The following is an 18,251-nucleotide window of genomic DNA, read 5'->3' as shown; positions in this document are numbered from 1 at the left end:
GTTACTGACCCTTCAGCTTTCTTCTTCATTAGGAGGAATTCACAGGCTGGAGGTGACTGATTCCTGCCTTGCAAGCCAGTTATATTGTCTATTGTATTAGTTGAGTCAGGCTTCAGCCATTGTAGCATGAAAGCACCCATAGAAAATATGTAACTGAACAAATGTGGCTGTGTTCCAATAACAATTTGCTTACAAAAACAGGTGGTTGGCCAGATGTGGCCCATGGGCTGTAGTTTACAGATCTCTGCTCTAAATGGCAGCTCCTCGATAAAAACTGATATTGTTCTGATCGAGACTGATGTTACAACAGAGGGTGATGGGTTTCCAACAAATTCCTCTTTTCTGGAAACTTGATGGTATGCTTTTCTTGGAAAAGCAAGTCTTTCATATCGTCATTCAACCCCTTACTGTGTGTGTGTGTGTGTGTGTGTGTGTATTTTAAAATATTTAAACAATTATTTTCCAGCTGTACTGAGATAAAATTGAGATATAACATTGCATAATTTTAAGGTATAATGGTTTGATATATGTGTACATTACAAAATGATCACCACAATAAGTTAGTTAATACATTTTTTGAACAAAGAGTCGTTGGGTAGGGTAACTCTTAAAGAATAAGGATGCTTTTCATGAGTGGAATGAAGGAGAGAGAAGAAGTTATCTCCCATCATGTAGCATGATCCTCACTGTCACTGACTGGAAAATCTGTGAACTGAGATGTAATATGGTATGCCTACATTTTCACAGAAAAATCACTAGAGCTAGAACTGGAGCCCAGATAGCTTTTCTTTTCTTCAAAGTTTTCTCTACTCACCCATGGTTTCTCAAATACAAATTATCATTGGAGAACCAGTTCAAGATTTTTGACTCAGTTGGATACCATCTGTATTACTGTTCATTTTATATTTTCTTTAGAGTAACTTTTTAAAAACCTAAATAGAAATATGACAGAAGAAAAGTCGCTCTTTCTACATTAAATGGAAAACAAGTATCAATACTTATCAATAATTATTTAAAATACACTTCTAAACTTTACAGCAGAACAATAACATTCATCTAGTAACATTCACAAAGGAGCATCTCCTGAGTGTGGTCACACTTGAGGAAGCTGAGCAGGACGTCCTGCAGACCTCACCTGTCAGAGGCAGGCTTTGCATAGATGCTGCGGGTTCCATGATTCACCCTGCTCCATCTCAGGCTAACTTAACAAAATTACGGTCTCCAAAAAGCAAATGTAAATCACATACAAATGAGCAAAGCCTTGACCCTTACGAAAAAACAACAAAATGACCAACAAAAAAACAACTCTTATGAAACTTCTGCCCTCATTTTCTTCTCTCAATAAACATAAATGGCACAAAAAGCAGCCTTGAGGAAAGAAAAGGATCAATGAATCTTTTATTCCCATCTCTGGCATCTGCAGCATTTTTTGATCACCTGCAAGACTGAAAGCCCCTATAGTGAGTGACAAGACCTTGCCCTTGGGGATCATATTTGAGGCTGAATTTGGGGTTCATGATGATTTGCATACAACAATCTGGACTCATGATGATTTGCATACAACAATCTTCACTAAGCAGTTGGTGACCAGCTTGCTGCCAAACCTCACCCAGTTATAAGGGCAACTCTGCAGGTGGACAGCCTTTTTAAGAATATTTTTCTTTTATTGAAGTATAGTTGCTATACAGTATTATATAAGTTACAGGTGTACAATACAGTGATTCACAATTTTGAAAGGTTATACACCATTTATAGTCACTATAAAATATTGACTATATTCTCCATGTTGTACTTGTAGCTTATTTTATACATAATAGTTTGTACCTCTTAATTCCCTACCCCTTTCTTGCCCCTCACCCCTTCCCTCTCCCCACTGGTAACCACTAGTTTCTTCTCTATATCTGTGAGTCTGCTTCTTTTTTCTTATATTCACTAGTTTGTTGTATTATTTAGCTTCCACGTATAAGTGATATCATACAGCATTTGTCTTTCTCTGATTTATTTCACTTAGCATAATACTCTCCAAGTCCATCCAAGTTCCAAATGGCAAATTTTCATTCTTTTTATGGTTGAATAGCATTCCACTGTATATATACACTACATCTTTATCCGTTCTTCTGTTGATGGACACTTATATTGCTTCCATATCTTGGCAATTGTAAATAATGCTGCTATGAATATTGGGGTGCATGTATCTTTTCAATTAGTGTTTTTGTTTTTTTCAGATACATACCCAGGAGTGGAATTGCTGGGTTGTTCTATTTTCAGTTTTTTGAGAAACCTCCATAATGTTTTCCACAGTGGATGCACCAATTTACATTCCCATCAACAGTGCACAAGGGTTCCCTTTTCTCCACTTCCTCACCAACAATTTGTTATTTGTGTTCTTTTTGATGATAGCCATTCTGACAGGTGTGAGGCGATATCGCATTGTGGTTTTGATTTGCATTTCTCTGATGATTAGCGATGTTGATCATCTTTTTTGTGTACCTGTAGTGGAGAGATTTTTTTAATTCTCATTTCACAGATGAGGGTCAAAGAACTTGAGCTATTTGCCACGGCTCACACATTTAGAAAGAAGAGGGAACAGATGAAATGGTGAGAATGCTGGGGTGAGGGGTATGGTTTTCTTTTGTTTTGGGGGTGGCAGGTGGAGAGGATCTGAGAGGCAGCCTGGAGGTAGTGGCTAAAACCCAGCCTACTCTTGTGTCTGTCATTGAAAATTGGGAGGGCGTGTTTCTCAGTTGATGCTGATTTATGTGTAACTAATAGAGTGACGGGGAAAAAAAAGGAAGCCCGGTTTCTAATTTTATCTTCGTGGCACTTTACTAAAAAGCCCCTCAAGGTGGCCGGAAGTTGGAAGCCCTCAAGGCTTGAAGTCCTGGACCAGCATGCAAAGGTGCTGGGCACGGAGTGAGGGCCCCCGGAGATGAGACACCGCACAGCTTCCCATCTGGGTATCTGGCTCTCAGTAGCTATTAGGGTGTCTTCTCTCTGACTTCTCATTTGCATAATGTCATACCCATATGGTGTTATTTTATTTACCTCTTGAAAGCGGATGACTACTTTAGAAAGAGAGGAAGCCAGAAGACTTGACCTGAAGGCTTCCTCTGTCCCTCTCGCCCTGCTACCCTCAATCGTTTACTCTCTCTCGTCTTTGCCTCTCTTTCTCTGGCCATCTTGACTCTTGTAAATGAGGACCTTGCTTGAGTGATAGGATCCATTTCTTCCAGTGAATGGTTGCCAGGGGCGCTTGTCTTGTTGAAGGGTTTATCCTGGCAACATTTACAGCCGGTGGTGAATTTAAGCGCGACCTACTCCCATTTCTTCACGATGGAGGAACCTTTGAAAGCTTAAGAAGTCTACCGTGGCTGATTCTGCTCAGATAGATCAAGGGCTTGACTTATTCTGCTTTGCTATTTTTCTGGGATTTCTGAAAACAGACTTCTTCAATTTTGCCATGTTAGGTGTGAATTTTGCAGTTTACACATAGTTCCTTAGAGCTCTTCAAGACAGAGTTTGCATCCTGTGTTGGGGGTAAGAGAGCAAATGTTTCAACCTTCCTTTGTTCTTGAAATAATTCTGGGTGATTCACTTATTCATTTATTTGTTCTTGGCTTGCTAACCTGTGGTGGTCAAATGCCTGAGAAGTATTAAAAAACAACCCAAAAATAAAACAAATAAAAAAGACCCTTAGAGATACAGCTAAAGGAGGATTCCTTGTTCTTTTAAATACTTTAATTCCGTGTTTATCCATTAAACAAGCACTTATCTTAGGTGCATGACTTGCCGGGCACTGAGCTGGATGCCCAGAATCCGGAGGTGGAGATCTGTTGTCTGCTTTGAATCTGATCAGAGTTAGATAATTTCAAAATTTAGAGTATACAGCTACACAAGAGCTACAGAAAAGGGCCCAGGGAAGACAGAGCTTTTGGAAATTTGTGAATTCCACACATACTTCATGCAAGATTTCATTTGCATGTGTATTTTTCTGGGAAGGGGGTTAATAACTTTCATGGGATTAAAGTATTCATGAACAAAAATGTTTTAGAAACATGACCTCTGCAATTGCAGCAAAAATTTTAGATGACCTATCCCTGGTGTTCTATAAACAAGATCTCTCCTTGCTCAGTCCTGGTGGGTTATCTGCATCTGGGACTTGGTCTACTGGTCTTTAAGTGTATCTTCTGAGAGTAGACTTCAGAAGATACTGACTCAATGTCTTTGTCATATCTGTCCTCCAGTGCAGGACCTTGTATCCATGACATTTTTACATTTTCTTTTGTGCTTAGCTCATGTCTATAGCAAATAGGAGAAATAAAAACTGCATTGATAACTGCATTGATCAATTATGTTCCAAGCTTGTCATCGAATTCTCCCTTTCGACACTTGCATGTCCCTGATTCTGCTCCATCTCTGGCCTCTGTGACATATCCTGCCTCTCCCAAGGCAGGGTGAGAATAAAGAACATTCCTCAATTGGAGTGTGTGCACACACATGCTTACTTGCACCCCTAATGCTTTGTTCTTTGACTATCATGTGGAGAGAGGTGTTTGGGCACCATATTAATAATAGCTCTTAGTATGTATGTGGCACATTCCACCTTCAAAGGCATTTATAAACATTGAAAGATGAAAGCGTGCACCACCCATCTTGGGAAAAAGGGAATGTTAATCACCACCACGTCTGTTCTTTGGAGAGGGTCACAGAATCTGAGAGCTGGAAGGGATGTCAGAGGTCACTTTTCAACCTCTGGTCCCTAGAGGAATTCTTTCCTTTGGAGCCCACCAAAGTTGGGGTAGTCCTCAGAATTTCTTCTTGAGTTCAAGCCAATTCTGCCCTTCTGTAACTTTTCAATTATCTATCTACCTATTTACCTATCACCTATCTGTCTATCATCTATCTATCTCTATCTTTCAACCGATCGTCTATTCCCTATCTCACTTCCTCCCTTTTCTTTTTTTCTCCCTCTCTCTCTTTCTCTTCCTTCCTCCCTTCCTCTCTCTCTCCTTCTTATTTCCTTCCTTCCTTCCTCCCTTCCTTTCTCCCTTCCCTCCTTCCTCTTCCTTCCTTTCTTTTTGCAGAGCCCTGCCAAGATTGCAAATGCTTGAACAAAATTATGCTCTTTTAAGACATAAATTTGGGGTGCTTGGTTATGTATCAAAAGATAACTGTAATGCCTGGGCAGACTGGGATATAAGATCACCCTGCTTGCAGTGACATTTCAGGCAGTATAGTGTCTTGCTACCCTCATGTTGGACCCAGCCTTGATTCTGCTTTCTTTGTTGCAGTTCTCTGATATAAAGGCACTGAGGATTTCAATTCCATGCCTCTGCTTCTCTCACTTAGTGTAGCATCTTCAGATGTTACTCTTGTAACTGCTGCTCTGCCTGAGACAAATGTATTCTACCCCTTAAAAGACATAGAGAACTTTAACTAGGTTGTTTTTCCTCTTTTTTGTATAAGAGTCAAAATAAAGGGGACATTTATGTAGTGCCTGATATTTCTCAGGTACAGTGTAAGTACTTTTCATGCCCTAAGTTTTCACCAAAACATTATGAGGTAGATGATATTGGTTATCTCATTTATAGATCAGGAAGCTCAGAGAGATTAAGTAACCATCTAAAGCTGCACAGCCAAGAAACAGGAGAACTAGGATTTGAACCCAGTTCTGTCTAGATCTATTAATCAATTAATGCAATTAATATCATGCAATTAATATCATGCAATTAATATGCTATTAATATCATGCAATTAATATGCTATTAATATCATGCAATTAATATCATGCAATTAATATCATGCTATTAATATCATGCTATTTGTATGGCACACAAAAGGCATTTAATGATTATGATGCATTCCTTTCTACCCTTTTACTACAAGCAGCCCTTCCATTATTTTTTCCATCAGCAATTGTCTATCTATTTTAAAAGAGTTTATCTACAATATAACTATATTTATAAAATAGTTATTAATTTATTCTCCAGTGTCTTTTTACCTAAAGCCATCCATATTTTAAGAACAGTAAAAACCTAATCATAGGTATTTTATTAGGATTTGTAAAATGCCACACATTATTTTATTAGCTCTTCAATAACCCAGGGAAGTTGATCTTATTGTCCCCATTTTATAAAAGAGAAAACAGAGTCTTTAAAGAGTTGAGTTCCCCAAGATCACACAACTAGTAAGGTGCAGAGCTGGGATTTCCACTCTCTCTCATTCTAACAACTCCGTTCCTTTGAGTTGGCTCCTTATTTCTGAGCTTTGCAGTTCTGCCAAAAAGCACAAAGAATTAAAAAAATTTAATCTCTGCAACTATATCATGGATAGTTGTATTATTTTCAAGGACTTCATTGATAACCAGTGAGTTTGCACTAAGATTATCTATAGGAGAGATATTAGCAGCATCATTGCCAAACTTTGCAATCGGATTTAATACAATTTTTGTGTAAAGAATAGAGGTTTAATAATAACAACAATAGCATAATAATGTAACAGTAATGACAATAGCTGCTATCTATGGAGACCTACCATGTGCCCAGTTTTGTGCTAAGCACTCCATTCCATTTTCTCTTTCAAATCCTCCACCCACAATATTTAATCTCTCTTTTACAGGAAGCTCAGCATCTAAGAAGTTAAGTAAGATGTACAAGGTAGCGCTAATGTGGACCTTAGGATCTGGGTCCAGGTCTATCTGGCCCTAAAGCCTGAGCACTTAATCAGTGCAATAGACTAGAAAACATAATCCACTTTGAAATAAGCATACAGGACTTCCTTGAGAACAAATACCTTATACCTTGAGACAAATGAGGACCGTCTTATGCAGTTGTCTGATTCTGTTTCTAAATCATCATGCCCTTGGTAGCACAGGAGTAGGGGTGAAGGTGGGGATGGTTGGCATTTCCGAGATCCAGAATTGTAGCCATGGCCATTTTGAATGATCCTTTCTCAATCTTGGTTCTGAGGAGCAGTGGTAAGAGCTGATGCTCACCTTTTCCACTGGACATGAAGCTTCTTGAGTACAAGATCCTTGAAGATATTCCATAGACCTTGGGTACAGTGTATGGCACACAATAGGGGCTCAATAAATGTCTAGAGTTGCTGTGGAGTTACGGGAGCAAAAATAAGAGATGCCATTCTTTGCCTGGAATGTGTAGAGGGAGAGAATGCAAACATGCTAGACTTAAAAAGTCTTTTTCTGTAGATTGTTTTCTGGTCTATTGCACTGATTAAGTGCTCAGGTTTTAGGGCCAGATAGACCTGGACCCAGATCCTAAGGTCCACATTAGCACTCCCTTGTACATCTTACTTAACTTCTCAGATGCTGAGCTTCCTGTAAAAGTGAGATTAAATATTGTGGGTGGAGGATTTGAAGGAGAAAATGGAATGTACTGCTTAGCACAGAAGAAGGAAGAGAGGAATTATGAATGAAGCAGGGATGATATAAAGACAGCACGTGGGCTCCTCCCTCTTCTGACAGTGATGAGCTCTGTGGTTTTAGGTGAGTCTGTTTTCTCTCTCTGAGCCCACATTTCCGCAGAGGGTAATATTACCTGCTTACCTCTACAAGAGGACTGTGATGAACCCTGTAAGACACAGCATGTGGGAAATATATGGAAAATAATAAAAATCTAATGGCAATGGTATCAACCACAACAATGATAAGGAAAGCTTTCTTGTGTTGATTGCCACCCTGGCATTCTTCATACTTTGTCCTCACAAGAACCCTGTGGTCCATTATCTCTAGTTTACAGATGAGGAAACTTTGAGATATTATCATTATTAATTACATAATTATCAGACACATGCAAAAATCCTGACATTCACTCAGTTTTCTGGGAGATGGTAGAGTAAGAGAGTTGGGGATTCAGAGACAGCACTTTGTTGGCCAAAAAGCCAACCTTCCAGTTAAGTCTAATTCAGATTGTGCTGGGTACTTCTGTGCAAAATTAGATTCACAAGGGATTTTTTTCTTTTATCTAAAATCACTTCACTGAGTGTGTGATTGACATGCAAAAAGCTACACATGTTTACAACTTGATGAAGTAAAACCATAGCACAATCTATGCCATAAACCTATGCATCTCCTCCAAGCATTTCCTCTACCTTCTTTATTTATTATTTTAAAGGATTCTTGGAAAGTGGAATTACTCTTCTCATCAAACATTCTGTACTACTCTATGATCCAAAGAAATGCCCAGATTCTTCTAGAATAGGCCCACTAGTGATGCCTGGATTGAATTAAAGCAACTGATTCTCAAGCCAAGTGGCCAGAATTTGGACAACTCTACTGGCTCATCCTCTGTGCTGTATGGAAGAAACCAAGATAATGACACTTTCCCAAGCCTGGGACTGGGTGAGTCTTAATTTGTGAGTGTTTGTAAATGGCTTTGAAGATGGTGGAGGTTATTTAAGTGCTAAGTATTATTATTATTTATTGTGGTTTTAAGCACTGTTTCTCCTTCCCATTGTCAGGCTACAAAACAGTAAGGGACCTGGTAAAAGAGCCTCTGGAAGTATCCAAACGTCAATAAATTAGGTAATTTTGGCCTGAGTTCTGTGATGGTATCTGCAAACCTAGCATTAGCTTTGCAGCCTTTTTGCGTGGGTTGGTGGTTGCCTAATTTGCCCTTAAACTTGCCAGCAGCAGGCCCTGACATACGTTTGGCACACGCAGGTGATACAAGCACTCTTTGGACAGACCTGTGTTGTTGACATCATGCTTTACTGTGTGCTTTTTGAGATGCAAATTAGGTTCTGGAGGAGACCCTGATCCTTTCATCGTTGATGATTAATGGAAGAGAATTAACATTTGTTGAGCCTTCCTGTGTGCCAGACACTTTTACAAACATGATCTCATTTATTCTCACAACAATCTAGTGACGTAGGTCTGAATGGTTCCATTTTACAGAGAGGAAACAGAGGCTCACAGAAAGTTAAATGATTTGCCCTTGATCATATAATTAGCAAAGAGGCTTAACTAGAATTGAAATTCAGGACTGTCTGGTTCCAAAGGCCATGCTCTTTTATTATATTAAACTACAGGCAACATATTTTACTTTACTCTTCACCCCAACTGCCCAGTCAAGTTTCCCCAACCCCCTGCTAAAAATCTCTTCAGTGCCTTTCCGTAGCTTTCAATGGAATAGAGACCATGCTTCTACAATAGCCCTGCACAATCTCTCTCTGGCTCCCTCTCCAGCTTCATTCAACCCCATGTTTGTTTATTTCAGCTACTTGAACATGACAAAACTTCCTACTTCTGCGTTTTTGCACAAACTGCATGCAAAAGCTTATCTTTCCCTTTTTCTTCAGCTAATGCTCTCTGGGCCTTTACACGTCATTTTCTGGGGATGACTTCTTTGAAAATGCAGACCAATAGTTCTCCAAGTGTGGTTCCTGGTCCAACAGAGAGTAGCATCACTTGGGAGCTTATGAGAAATGCAATTCTCAGGCCTCACCCCATACCTCCTGAATCAGAAACTGGGCAAGTTTGAAAATTACCAGGGTTTTTTCAACCTAGACACTATTGACATCGTAGAGTGTTTAGCAGCATGCTAGCTCTTACCTACTGAAGGTCAGTAATACTCTCGTTCCTGTCCTCACCTTCCTCCAAATTGTGACAACCAAAAATGTCTTCAGACATTGCCTAATGTCCCCTTGGAGGGTAAAACTGTCCCTGGTTGAAAAAAGTCACTGCTTTAGGCTGAGGTATGTCTGCCTGTGAGACACTCCTATAGCATTCTGGACAGTTGAGGTTAATTAGTTAGTAACTTGTTGGAATAATTTGTTTAAAGCATGTCTCCACTGTCATAATCCAGCAGCTAATGCGCTACCGAACACCCAAGTTGGTTCTCAGGAAATACCATTGTACCCAGTGACACGGTCAACTTGCACCATTACCTCCTCAAGCCCAACCCTATATCTGAATTCTGGGGAGGAGACAGAACTTAAGGCTAAAGCGGGATCACAGGCAAGTGGGATCCTTGAGATTCTTCACAATTTAAAGGTAAGTCTCCTCCATCAGAACCCTGGGAGCAAAGGGGCTCTTTCATGCCCAGCTCAACAGGATCTAAGCACCGCTTTTTAAAAAGTTTAGTGGCAGAGAATACGATTAAATGCAGGAGAAAGAAAAAAAAGTCATTTTAGGATGATGCAGAAGGCCCTGACCAAGATAGGCTCAGTGTCGCTCTCACCGAAAGAGAAACAAAACCTCATTCTGCCCGCAAGAGCAATAAGGAGATTGCTGGCTACGAGACCTGACTCAGCTTGCCTTCTAGTAGCTTGTCTTTTTATCGGTGGTACAGTCTACCTTAAAGAGGAGCGGGAGAGGCAGATTCTGGTCCTTTTGCCGCCTTATACTTCCTCAGCCTGAGAAGTCATTTCTAGATCCAGGGTAAAGGAGAGCTGCAGAGTTGAGGAAGAATGGAATTCTTGCTTGTGTTCCTTTCTAAATGGATACTCAGTGTCATCATCCTTGCTCCATATGAAGTGGTTGTGGACCTGAGACACTTGATTGGCTACATGGACATCCGTCCCTCCTAGGGCTCACACTGCTTCTGGGAATGAGGCCCGCCCAGTTTCATAGGAGGTATTGCAGTCGCCTGACTCATATCAGGCTGCGTGTAACCTACATGATTGTTACAATTTGAGAGTTGCAGTCAAGGTATGGGAAGGTATAGACCTAAGAGGTAATTTTTTTTTTAAGTTATACATATAACATATCTTTTCTTTTTTCTCAAAGAAAATGTTAATTTTTTTGAAGAAATTTTGAAAAGATGAAGGAAAGTGGAAAAAAATAGGATTTTTTTCTATTTCAAAATGTTCATTCCTATTTCATTTTTTTGTTACCAGACTCTACCAACAATTTTCCTTTCCTGCTTTTTCACTTAACATTATCTTTTAAGCCTGTCTCCAAGTTTTTGTAAAATGACGTCATTTTCAAAGTGATCCCGGCATTCAATTTCCATTCATTCCCAAATGTAATGCCATTAAAATGCCCCAAACTTAGAAACAGGAATACAATATTCTAGCCGCTCAGAAAGCACAAACTAAAGTATTCATTTAAAGCTAAAGACTGAGGTCTCAATTACTTTGACACTAAGAGCTCTAAATATTCAGTAATTACAAGTTTACTGATTCATGACGGGTAATAAGTTGCATAGGACCAAAACTACAGCATAATTTCAAATATCTTCATTATAGTCTATATGCCAAATTGATTGAAACTATCCCATTGTTGGCATTTGCTGTCATAAATAGCTTTGCAACAAACATCTTTTTTTTTTTTTTTTGCAGTATGCGGGCCTCTCACTGTTGTGGCCTCTCCCGTTGCAGAGCACAGGCTCTGGACGCGCAGGCTCAGCGGCCATGGCTCACGGCCCAGCCGCTTCGCGGCACGTGGGATCTTCCCGGACCGGGGCACGAACCCGTGTCCCCTGCATCGGCAAGCGGACTCTTAACCACTGCGCCACCAGGGAAGCCCAACAAACATCTTATATATGACTTCTTCCCCCTGAAATTAAGAGCATTTCCTTTGAAATGAGGTTAGAAATTCAATCATTGGTTTGAAAAATATGAATGCATCTAACGTTGACAAAATTTCCAAAAAAACTACCTTCCAAATTGTATTTCCATTAGTGATGTTTGAGTGCATTTATTTCATTTACTCTAATCAATATCAGTTGATACTGAGCCTCAGTATTTGCATTTCTTGGATGATGGCTCAGATTGAAGGGGACAAGCTAGTATGAGTATTTGGTTTTTCACAGACATGCATGACACTGGAGCACAACCCATTCGTCTTTCACTCTGCACCCCTCCAACATCAAGAACATCAGTTTAGCTTCGATTAGAGTTAAGGTGTTTTTCTGCCAGAGACTTTTTTCAAGCTTATAGTCACGAAATCTGTTTTAAAAACTGGTTAAATGAGTGCTTTCCTTCCCATCCCACTCTTGAAATAAATTCAGATTCCCAAAAGAACTGGATCTCTTCTTGCAGGAGTGAAAGATAATTTGTTGGCATGTATATTTTCTTATAGAACCAAATTACTGAGGGGAGTTGTAACCTGGTTTCAAATACTTTTGGGTTTCTTCACTCAGAGCTACTTTTTGTCATTGCAATTAGAGCAGGGGAGACTGATTTTCAAAGCCAAGTGTAGTTGTCCAGTGGACAAATGATGGAGAAAACACCGACACAGAGGGGAACTACTTCTTTCCCTTCCTTTCCTTTTTTCTCTCCCTCCCTTCCTCCCTCCTCACTTCCTTTCTCTCTCTCTCCCTTTTCCTCCCTCCCTTCCTTCCTTCCTTCCTTCCTTCCTTCCTTCCTTCCTTCCTTTCTTTCTTCCTTCCTTCCTTTCCCTCAGCTTCTATTTAATCTCAGGTGGACTATATGTAAATAGGAATTCATTAGTATAATGAATACTACAATATCGCTATTAATAACCATGGCTTATTAACTGGTTAGGGTAACCCCCCAATTAACTAGCTTGAATGAGAATGTACCTTTTGGTAAATTAAAATTTCAAACTAATTAGGGATATTTCAATGATTTTTTTTCTCCTTCAACTCTTGATGCTGAAACTCTTTTTCTTCCTTAAAATACATCTTTGTTTTCATTTCTTAGGAGTTTTCCCATCATGGTGATGAAATTTTCTTAGAGAAGAAAAAACCTTACAAGATCTTTATTCTACACAGAGGTCTTGTGTAGGACTGAAGATGTAGTTATTAGAGACTAGGTCTCACTTCTGTAGCCTCCAGGGTATACTCTGGAAACTGCAATTTTGTTGTTATTGTGCTGATGTTAATTTATTTTCCTATTGTCATGGAGACTGTCTAGCAATAAAACTCACCTGTTTCCTCTTCTTCCTGGACACACAGCCTACATTTCCCAACTTCCCTTGTATAAGGTGTGGTCATGTGACTGAACTCTAACCAACAGAGTGTGATCAGAAGTGATATGTCTCACTTCCTGGTCCAGCACATACGGATTTCTCATGGTCCCTTCCATGCTCTTCCCTGTTGACCAGCCTGGTGCAGACACAGATGAGCCATTAACCTGGGGAGCCCCATGTTGAAGATGATGGAGCCATGAGATGGAGGAACCTGTTTCCTGGAATCAGGAAGAGGACCACGGCGGATCGATGTCACCCATTTTGGCTTTTACATTTGTGAAGTTTTCTACTGTTTGGGACAATACACATTTTTGAAATCTGTTTATAATAGCAGATAATGATACTTTAATTAATGTTATCACTTATTAATAAAAGGAAGATCAAAACCTAAATTTCAATTAACTCATGTTTTTGATGAGTTGATTTCCAGGGGATTAAAATTTTCTTACAATCACTGCCTAGAGTTGTCTCTCAGATTGTAGAGTCAGTCAGTGCCCATGCAGCGGGAGAGACGGAGGTTCAGAAAGGTGGGATCAAGGGCTTCCAAAGTTCTTATGGCCTTTCCCAAGCCATTCCCCAGCCAGAGAACTAATGCCTGGAATGGAAAGGAATGAATATCACCTCTGTTTTTGACCTTTATCTCTGTCAAAATGTAAACCCTCCATATCACGTTAAGCTTTTATTTATTATTTAAACTGTTGTGTACAAGAAGGGTCTAAAGAACAGACAAAACTAATACTGGCCTCTAGATAACATCCATGAAGTGCATTGAGATCCTGGATAAAATTCAGTGTCTTGTTCCTGAATTAAAAATAAAAAAGTATTCTGAAAAAAGGACTGCCTTTAAGTAGAGAATTGTAAGGTGGGAGGCACAATTCTTCTCCTTCCCATTGACTGCACACTATATTCTCAAGGTGCATCAGGTGTACGTACAAATCATCCCTTTGGCATTTGGGAGTACAATTTTGGGGATTTGAGTCAATAATGTAGTCAGCTACCAATTTCTGTCTTTTAGTGTAGGGGTTTGGTTGGGGTGGGTAGAAGGCAAGGATCCAGGGATTTAGGAAAGAGAAATAGACCTTGCCTTATTTCTTTGAACACAAGAACTCAGCGGAGCAATGAATGACATCCTAAATGCACAATGGAGATTCTTCTGCAACAGATTGTTGCTAAATAGCTCTCTGGGGTTTTTTTTTGTTTTTTGTTTTTGTTTGTTTTGTTCTGTTGTATCTGGGCTGATGAGGTGCTCTCTGCCCTGGGTGAGTTACTTCTTTCATCTTTGTGGATTGATTCTCTTGTAGCTCCTAAAACATTCATGCCTTTCATAAATATTTTTTGACTGAAGGTTGTATATATTTAACTGGGGCTCATAAATATGCCTTTAAGTTTCTTTTTCTTCAGTGTTCTGATTCTTCCTGATATTTTTGATTTCCCATCACCCTTCTGAGCTCCTAAGTTAAAGTAAGTTTGCATATATACTCATATATTTCATAGATGTACTTCTTTATCAGAAGGAACCCTGAGCTGGAGTTAGGAGGCCTTGATTCAAATCACTGCTACTAACTACACTTGTGATGGTTCAGTGTAATTCCCCATCTACACGATGAGAGTTGCAGAAGTGTGGGAGACTGTGTTCTCCATGAAATGCCTGCATAGTGCCCAAGAAATGGGGGTCCATTTTCCATAGCATGTGTTCCAGGTACAATATGCTATGATCAAGGGATGTAACCTGTCCCTTATTGCACTTCATTCCTGAATCTTTTTCCTCCATTCTCTTCTCCATTTTTTTCTCCTTCCTCTTTCTCTTGCTATCTTGGAGAGATCACTCAGTGGTGGAGCCAGGATGATCGATATGCCAGGGCAGCTGAACTGTCAGCTCATCAGGAATTGCCCAGATTGTGGACCATTCATTACATCACTGGACATCTACTGAGTATCTAAAATTTGCCAGGTACTACACTCAGTAGGTGCTTTTTAAACCTAATTTTTACCGTGCTATTTTCCTTATCATACAAAAAACACAGGTATATTGAGTCTTTTCTGAAAATACCAAAAAAGAGATAATAAGAAGAAATCATTTATAGCCCCACTTTCTAGAGTTTACCACTATGAATCGTTGAATGTATGTTTTTTCTACGGTTTTTGCTATGTAAGAATACAGTTTTAAAAGGGGAGTTAATATGAAATTACATTGTACATCTTGATTTTTCACATTAATTTTTCACATTAATAATCCATTGACTTCATTTCACTTCCTCTTTACTTCTGGCTGTTGGATTGGAAGAGGTGATCTTTCCTGTGTGTGATGTAAATTCACTGCAGGATGTGCATAGCAGAAAAACACTACCACTACAAGAGTCCACTCCAATGGACTATAAACTCCAATTTGGCAAAAAGGAGATGAAGGCATAGATGATGTCCCAAAAGGCCCTTTTACTATAAATGATTTCCTGGAAACACCATGGTCAAGTCAAAATCTTTTTGTGAGTGAGAAAAAAATTACAAGACTGAGCAGATGCAAGAGTGAAACTCATCTGTGTCAATGTGTGTTGGCCCAAGTAGGACACACATGCAAACATACTGCCCTTTTACTAACAGATCATCGTTTCAGATGCAAAATAAACAGCTGAAGGATTTCTCAAATGTTCTTCCTCAATAAGATAGGAAATAGCCTGCTCATACAAAATACCCTAGTCCAGTCCTAATCTAGCACACATTATTATTATTATTTACAATTAATGTGCCATGTACTGTGAATTATTTATTATTATTATTATTATTTTGCGGCACGCGGGCCTCTCACTGCTGTGGCCTCTCCGGTTGCGGAGCACAGGCTCCGGACGCGCAGGCTCAGTGGCCATGGCCCATGGGCCCAGCCACTCCGCGGCACGTGGGATCTTCCTGGACCGGGGCACGAACCCACGTCCCCTGCATCGGCAGGCGGACTCTCAACCGCTGCGCCACCAGGGAAGCCCACTGTGAATTATTTAACCATGATTTTACTTAAAAAGTTCTATACAGCAGAAAGTCAAGTTCATAAAGATTAAAGGATTTACCCCAAATCAAATAGCTAGTTAATAACCGGTCCAGGAGGCAAACTAAAGCTGCCTGACTTTAAATCTGGAGTTCTGAGACTACCACATGCTGCTGCCTCTCCCGTGTGAAAAGGACACAAACTATATTGAATGAATAAATGAATCAAATATAGTATGGATCTTAATAAATGTTAACTGACTGGGAACCACAATCCTCTCACCAAATTTGATTCTCCACACCAAATGAGATAGTAAATTACATGTAATGAACTTACTGGACAAACTACATTTCCTAGTGTTTGAGACCAGCTGAGGTCTCCTGGGGACAGCCATGAGAGTGAGGGGTAAACCGCTGGAGGCAATGCACTGTCAGCATTGCCTCTGAGTTATCATCACGGCATCAAGCCAGCGAGCCCTCCTTCCCAATCATTGCTGTTCAGCACTCAGCTGAAACCAAGACACCAGGATTTGGTACAGCACTGCTGCTTGGGGCGTCTTGACTCTGTATCTCTGGACCCATTTACTTAACTTAAAAATGACAAAATTGGTTCAAAGATGGCAGAATAGGGGTTTTCTGAGGTTCTTTGCCTTTTCCTGACTCCCAGTATAAACAACAAAGAAACAAAGATTATCATACTAAGTGAAGTTAAGTCAAGCAGAGAAAGACAAATATCATATGATGTCACTTATATGTGGAATCTAATTAAAAAAATGATACAAATGAACTTATTCACAAAACAGAAAGACTTACAGATATTGAAAACAAACTTATAGTTACCACAGGGGAAACATTGTGGGGAGGGATAAATCAGGAGTTTGGGATTAATGTATACACACTATTATATATAAGATAGATAACCAAAAAAGACCTACTGTATGGCACAGGGAACTCAATATTCTGTGATAACCTGTATGAGAAAAGCATCTGAAAAAGAATGAATATATGTATATGTATAACTGAATCACTTTGCTGTACACCTGAAACTAACAAACATTGTAAATCAACTATACTCCAATAAAATTAAAAAAAAAAAAAAGAATATGAGTAAAGGCTTCAATGAAACTAACAGAGTGCTGGAGGTCAACCTTACAATGGCCAAACATGGTGATGTCTGGGCTAAGGAAAGGAAGGAACATTATATCTTGACCTTGAACAGAATGACAATTACACAAAAAGCAACTGCCAATATTCCAAAAGGCCCATTCCATGAGCTTTTGAATGAGTCACAGAAGTAGGGTCATGGAAAGATCTAAGGAGAGGTGACACATGTCTCTCTGGAGATCAGTTTAACTTCTCAGAATAGTATGAAAGAGAAACCAAGCCAACAAGCCATTTCTATCGTCCACAATCCTCCTGGCCAACTAAGACAGATGATGCATTTCTGTTTTTTCAATACCTACCATAATGTCTTGCTCATAGTAGCTTTAATAATCTAAAGGAATAAAAGGCTTAAGTGTGAGGGATAGTGTTGAAGAACCCACAAGAATACTTTAAACTTTGTGCTGGGTTTGAACCTCTGGCTTTAACTTACCATGTAATGCTGTGAGGTTCTTCTGAGTCCCTGTCTAGGAAGCACCGTCAGGGATATGAAATGTGAAGAGTATGAGGTCATTCCTTAGTTCTAACATCCAGAGCCTGTGTTTTTTTCACAGGGTGTCTGAGGTAGCTGATCTCCTGTCTAACCCCCAGTTGTATCTGTAGGCTTTGTAGAGAATGAACGTAGATACTGAATCCACCTCCTAGTCAACAGGAGAATGAGACCTGGTGATGCCAACCCCTCTCTGACACCTCACTATGTAACTGTCTTAAAGACCCCGAGGCCCTGGAGGAGGAAGACCTGGTGCAACCCAGGCCTCCCCAGGGCTGAGTCTCATCGAGCCCCTGAGATGACTGTCTCTGAGCCCAGGGATGCCTGGATCACGTTGTCATTAGCTCTAGTGAGATGTTCTAGAAAACCTATGGGAGACAAGATGCCTTTAGGTATTGGCCACTGTGATGATTTCTAGAAAATTGGACACCAGGACCATGGGGGCTTGCTTCTCCTCAATTGATTCTTTTTGTCCATGAGCTGGTGGGAGGATACTCTGCTTCAACTTCATCTCTGGGCATCCTCCAGTCTGTATCCTGACCCCTCATAGTCTCTCTTCTGATGGTGGCTTAAGGGACCATTCTTTCCAGGGATCAAAACTTTACAGTAACAATAGCTAACTTTCCTTGACTATTTCCCAGGAGCTCTGAGAAAGGCTTTACATGCATTATAACATTTAACTCTACAAGGAAGATAATTTTTTTTTCTTGGGACAAATGAGACACAGAGAGC

General features: G+C 39.9%; 1 long non-coding RNA gene across 6 annotated transcripts in view; it reads left to right on the top strand.

The window, feature by feature from the left end:
- The window catches only part of LOC137209863 (uncharacterized), a 393,448-nt gene extending 379,719 nt beyond the window's left edge, over positions 1 to 13,729 (top strand). For all 6 annotated transcript variants that reach the window (XR_010936151.1, XR_010936154.1, XR_010936150.1 and 3 more), the window contains 5 exons: positions 8,133 to 8,359; positions 8,479 to 8,542; positions 9,825 to 10,012; positions 11,302 to 11,549; positions 13,031 to 13,729. This is a non-coding gene — a long non-coding RNA (uncharacterized lncRNA). The remainder of the gene's footprint in view (positions 1 to 8,132; positions 8,360 to 8,478; positions 8,543 to 9,824; positions 10,013 to 11,301; positions 11,550 to 13,030) is intronic.
- Positions 13,730 to 18,251: the final 4,522 nt, after the last annotated feature.

Source organism: Pseudorca crassidens, chromosome 17 (assembly GCF_039906515.1).
Source record: "Pseudorca crassidens isolate mPseCra1 chromosome 17, mPseCra1.hap1, whole genome shotgun sequence".
In the NCBI taxonomy this organism is placed as follows: Eukaryota; Metazoa; Chordata; class Mammalia; order Artiodactyla; family Delphinidae; genus Pseudorca; species Pseudorca crassidens.
This window is presented reverse-complemented; position numbering and strand designations above follow the sequence as displayed.